Raw genomic sequence first — 6,278 nt, forward strand, 5'->3', positions numbered from 1 at the left:
GGCATTTTCACTATCTATATCTGCATGAGATTTGCGATTGAGTCACGAGTAGACTTGTGATTAAGTTTTAATTAGTTTTTTTGCCCTTACTTTTAAGATTACTTTCTGTCTCTCATTTCAAGAAATATTTGTGAATTTTCATGAGGAATTCCTATTACTGCTACCACTGAATTGATGCTAGTTATGAAAGCCTCAGTAATCTTAATGCACTACCTTGTCACATCTACAAATTTTTGTCTGTGAATGTACAATGGAATCCAGCATATTTTACAAATATGCTGACACACAACAGGTGCTGAATTACTGATCAATAAAATAACAGTATCCTTCTCACTCTGATTTCTACATTAGTAATCAATAAAATGCTGTATGTCTGAAACCTTATTTGTGACAGTTTTTAGGTTGGATCTACAGTAGGGTGGTTGTAAAAATGACCTTGTCTTTTGTTTCAGTTTAGGGAAATCTAATGCAGCCATAATATCTACATGGATCATTATCTGTCTACTGGAGTGGGGAAATTGTGTGTGGTGGGTGGAGAGAGTGACTCATGAATTACAGAGTCAAATTCCACCCAATGACTGTGCCAAGGTGACTTGTCAATGGCTCCAAGTCTCCTTCACTTAAGTATTGTCTCTGTTAAATTCTTGTGATTCATTTCCTGTGGTTTAATGCTTTTGCTGTTGCTCAAATACAATCTACTTCAGTTTCTTTTCTTTGCTAAACTAGTTTGCCTAGGGTCCAATGTAGATAGGCATCCTTCCATCTCCACACACAAAAAAAGTGATTTTGGAATTTGACAAGTGAAATAATAACAACTTGGACACATACTGAAATGAGGCACCAGTGGTTTCCCAGGAGAACAGTGACTGTGCTGTGTGGAGAATCTCTCTCCCGGAGTTGGCTGAGTCATCTGACTTGGCCTTGTCCCAATTTTCTTTCAGCAAAATGAAGAAAAGGAAGAAGTTGGAGTGACTCCCTAAGCAAAACAACTGCTTAAAGATTAAAGACGCACAGAGCACTTCTCCTGAAGGGCAGTCAACCAGAATTCTGGAGTCAAAAGCAAGCAGCTGAAGAATCTAGAAGGCTGAGGAACATACGGTAGGAAATAATCAAATTGAATCATACTGGTGTGTGTGTGTGTACATGTGTGTGTGTGTGTGTGTGTGTGTGTGTGTGTGTGTGTGTTTACATGCACATTCACTCATTCATTATGCATTGCACCTCAAATTTACATAAATTTTCCAAACCAATGATGTTGAACAGATACCTCTGCACCCAAAGTGATGAAAAACAAAAATAAAACAAAAACATATTAAAAGTCAAACTTTTTTTTTCCTCTACTGAGTTTACTAGCTGAGAATCTCACGTGTGACCTGCCTCTGATGCCTCCCAGTAGGTTTATTTTCATTGAGTTTGCACTTGCCTTCAGATTGGGCAAAATGCCTCTGAGTTGAAAAGACTTAATCTCTTCAGACGCCTGGGTCATCCGCTGAAGGAAGTGCTTCTTATTGCTTGTTCATGCATTAAAAGAAAATGCTGCTTGTAAAGCCTGAGAGATCAAAATACTGTCCTTAAATGGCTCTCAACTACAGCACCCTTTTTCACATGTGTTCTACTAATCTCCTTTGGAAGAAGAAGAAAAAAAATCCAGCAAACTCAATGATTTTTTTTTTTTTTGCAAAGTAAACAGAATGACTTTTTGAAAGAAAAATATAAGAGTAACTGCTTTGTTACCAAAACTAAAGACCTACTCTATCATTTCACACATGTGAGTCATTAAAATATTTACATATCAGCATAGCAGCAATGATTCCCTCCACTCCATTGTCCCCAAACCTCTTTACATTGAAGGGCCATCAGATTTTGTTAAATAGCATTTCTATTTCTATTGAGATGATCTTTGAGTTCTATCTTTAGGTCTATATGTAATTAATAAATAATTAGTTGATTTGCATGTGTTGAACCACTCTAAATCAACAGAATATAGAGTAGGAGAAAATCTTTATCAGCTATGTATCTGTCGGAAAATAAATATCGCAATACACAAAAAAGTTAAATATCAAATAAGATATTATTCATCCATTTTCACTGTTGCTCTATGGAAACAATGTCCATTGATTAATGGATAAGAAAATGTGGTTATACACAGTGCAATTTTACTTTTCTGCAAAGAAAAATGAAATAAAATGATTTCAAGTAAGTGGAAGAGACTGGAAAAATTATATTGAGTGAGGTAAACAAGACTCAGAAAGATAAACCATGTTTATTCTCTGTTGTGTATGCATGCTAGCTTCAAATCTTTAGGTGTTGTTGTTTGTCAGAGTACCTTTAGAATCAAAGAAACTAGGAAGGCAGGGAGTAAGACATGTGTCATGATAGGAGGGATAGCAGAATGTAAATGAAAAGAAAGTCGAGAGGGAGAAAAGTCTCAGTAGAGGGTTTAAGCAAGGATGTGGTTCAGATACAAGGGAGATAAAGAGTGGGAGAGAGAGAGAGTAAAAACCCAAAGACTGCATGAAAAAGCCATAGGGAGACTTATTATTTTGTAACAAATCAAAAAATAAGTAAAAGGGGAGTTCCATAGGAGATAGAATGGATAATGCTACTCCCTGTAATCTTTGGGTTCTTAAACAAAACCCTAAGATATGTGTGGGACAACATTTTATGTAATGTAGGTCAATGGGACCCAGGGGCCCTTAAAAACAATCCAGGCTCTTGCTTCTTGGTTATACATTATAACTAGGTAATGAGACCCTATTCCTGAAGACACCACACACCTTGATTGTAAAACGTAAAGAAACAAAGCTAGAGTAATTGAGGAAGATATCAGAAGGTGAAAAAATCTCTGATCCTCACAGATTGGTAGGATTAACATAATAAAATTGGCCATCTTACCAAAAGCAATCTACAGATTCAATGCAATTTCTTTCAAAATTTAAACTCATTCTTTACAGACCTTCTCAACTTTATGTGGAAAAAAACCAAAACAACAACAACAACAACAACAACAACAACAACAACAACAACAAAATTCGGGATCGATATAGCAATTCTGTACAATAGAAGGGCTTCTGGAGTTATCACCATCCCTGATTTCAAGCTGTATTACAGAGCAAGAGTAATAAAACTAGATGGTATTGGCATAAGAACAGACAAAATGATCAATGGAATAGAATTGAAGACCGAAAAAATAAACCCACACACTTATAGAAACTTTTCTTTTTGACAAAGAAGCCAAAACCATACAATGCAAGAAAGATAGCATCTTTAACAAATGATGCTACTGGGTGTCTGCATGTTGAAGAATGCAAATCGATCCATGTTCATCACCCTGCACAAAACCCAAGTCCAAGTGTATCAAAGACCAATGCATATCAACATAAAACCAGACACACTAAATAGAAGAGAACGTGGGGAACTGCCTTAAACACATTGGCACAGGAGACAACTTCCTGCACAGAACACCAATAACTCACTCAGATCAGCAATTAATAAATGGGAGCTGGAGCTGGAGCTGGAGCTGGAGCTGGAGCTGGAGCTGGAGCTGGAGCTGGAGCTGGAGCTGGAGCTGAGAGCTGGAGCTGGAGCTGGAGCTGGAGCTGGAGCTGAGAGCTGGAGCTGAGAGCTGGAGCTGAGAGCTGGAGCTGGAGCTGGAGCTGGAGCTGAGAGCTGGAGCTGGAGCTGGAGCTGGAGCTGGAGCTGGAGCTGGAGCTGGAGCTGGAGCTGGAGCTGGAGCTGGAGCTGGAGCTGGAGCTGGAGCTGGGGAGATAGTTCAGTGGTTAAGAACAATTGCAGCGGTTAAGAACCTCCCACCTCAATGCCCTCCATGCTGACTGGAAACAGGAACTGGGTCAAGAATGAGGGTCCCAGCAGACTTTCTTCTTAGATGGCAGGTAGCTTTCATTTTCAGCTTGCTTTATTTAGGAAGTCTCCTTCACTACTCCCTTGAGTACTTCCCAGTACTCCTTCAAAAGCAGCGAATTCCTAGCAACCCCATTGTCACTCACAACCATCTGTTACACAATCAGAGGCCATATTCTGGTGTGTCTGAAAACAGTGACAGTGTACTCAGATACATAAATAAATAAATCTTTAAATTTTTTTTTCTAAAATGGGAACTCATGAAACTGAATAGCTCCTGGAAGACAAAGGACACCATCAATAGGACAAAACAGCAGCCTACAGAATGGGAAAAGATCTTCACCAACCCTACATCTGACAGAGTTCTGATGGAAGGGGATAGTAACTGGATTGTAAAAAAAATTTTTAAAAAGATTAAAAATAACAACAATAATAATGATGATAATGACAAAAATAACTCAAGAAATTAGAAAAACCAAATATCAACAAACCGAATAACCCAATAAATAAGGGGTACAGAACTAAACAGAATCCTCAACAAAAGAATCTCTAATGGTCCAGAAGCATTAAAAGAAATGTTCAATGTCCTTAGTCATCAGGGAAATACAAATGAAAAAAACTCTGAGGTTCTGTCTTACACCCATCAGAATGACAAAGATTAAAAAAACAAAACCAAAAATCTCAAGTGACAGCACATGGTGGAGAGGATGTGGAGTAAGGGGATAACTCTTCTATTGCTGATGGAAATGATATGACTTTAGAAATAATTTTGACAGTTTCTCAGAAAGTGGGGGATTTTTCTTCCTCAAGACCCAACTAAACCTCTCCTTGACATATACCCAAAGGTGCTTCACAATGCCACAAGGAGACTTGCTTGCTCAACTATTTTCACAGCAGCTTTATTCATAATAACCAGAAATTAGAAACAACCTAGATCTCCCTCAACTGAAGAATGGGGGAAAAAAAAGTGGTACATTCACACAATGCAATACTACTCAGATATTAAAAACAAAGATATGAAATGTGCAAGCAAATTGATAAAACTAAATATCATCCTGAGTGAGGTAAACCAGACCCACAGAAAGATGCTTGGTATGTATTCACTTATAGGTGGATATTAACCATAGAATACAGGATCACCATACTACAATCCACAGACCTAAGCTAAGAAAAAGGGAGGGTTCAAAGGAGAAAACTTAAATCTCACTCAGAAGAGAATATAAAATAGAAATTGGAAGTTGATGGAGAGAGGAAAATGAGTGGGAGTGGGAATGGGGAAGTGAAGGCAGTGGGTATTTGATAGGGGAGGGCTAAGAAGAACAGAAATCTGTCCAGGGGCATCTGTGGAACAAAATGAGACCTGGGATGGGGGAAGCACCTGGGAGTCTATGGGGCTGACCCTTGCTGAGACTCTTAGCTACTTGGGATATGGAAACTGAAGTGGCCAACCCCTGTTCCTAGGCAGGACTGCAAGTCAAGAGAGGAGAACACCAATCCACCCCCAAAACCTTTGATCCCAAAATTTCCCTGCCTACAAGATATGCAGTGCTAAAGATGGAACAGAGATTGGGGGAATGTCCAATCAATGACTTTCCCAATTTGAAACCCACCCCATGGAGAGAGCCAAGCCTTGACACTATTAATGATACTCTGCTGTACTTGCAGACAGGAGCCTAGCATAACTGTCTCCTGAAAGGCTGCATACAGCAGCTGATGGACACAGATGCAGAGACCCATAGCCAAACATTAGGTAGAACTTGGGGAGACCTGTGGAAGAATGGGGGTAAGGACTGAGGGAGCCAGAGTGGCTAAGGTCACCACAAGAAGACCTACAGAGTCAACTAGGCTAGGCTCATAGGGATTCACAAAAACTAAACCACCAACCAAAGAACATATAGGGGCTGGACGTAGCCCCCTTACACATTTGTAGCAGATGTGAGGCTTGGTCTTCATGTAGGCCCCCTAACAATTGGAATGGGGGCTGTCTCTGACTCTGTTGCCTTTTCTACATTAAGAAAAGAAAATTTTAGGAGATGGAGAGATGGCTGAGTAGTTAAGAACAAGACTGCTCTTCCAAAGGTCCTGAGTTCAGTTCCCAGCAACCACATGGTGGCTCACAGCCATCTGTAATGGGATCGGATGCCCTCTTCTGGTGTGTTGGAAGACAGCTGCCGTGTACTCACATAAATGAAATAAATAAATCTAAAAAGAAAAGAAAAAATTTAAATGAGAAGTATCAAATAGTGGTTTAAAGGCATTATAGACTAAGTCATTATAAACTCAGTCAGAACAGTTGCTCTAAGTAGATTAGAAGTCCATTGTCTAATCTTCTAACATTAGTTAGATCAATCACTGGATTGATTGTTGCAAAGTAGCAGTACAAGTTGCAACTGTTAATATTGCTAATTACAATTAGA

The 6,278-nt window shown here is 39.2% G+C and overlaps 1 long non-coding RNA gene across 1 annotated transcript; it reads left to right on the forward strand.

Moving 5' to 3' along the window:
* The first annotated feature begins 947 nt into the window (after positions 1 to 947).
* Gm39473 lies at positions 948 to 4,263 on the forward strand. Its single transcript, XR_872827.2, has 2 exons — positions 948 to 1,098; positions 2,955 to 4,263. It is a non-coding gene; the product is annotated as a predicted gene, 39473 (long non-coding RNA).
* Positions 4,264 to 6,278: the final 2,015 nt, after the last annotated feature.

The sequence above is a fragment of the Mus musculus genome, chromosome 12 (assembly GCF_000001635.26).
Source record: "Mus musculus strain C57BL/6J chromosome 12, GRCm38.p6 C57BL/6J".
NCBI classification, from domain to species: domain Eukaryota; kingdom Metazoa; phylum Chordata; class Mammalia; order Rodentia; family Muridae; genus Mus; species Mus musculus.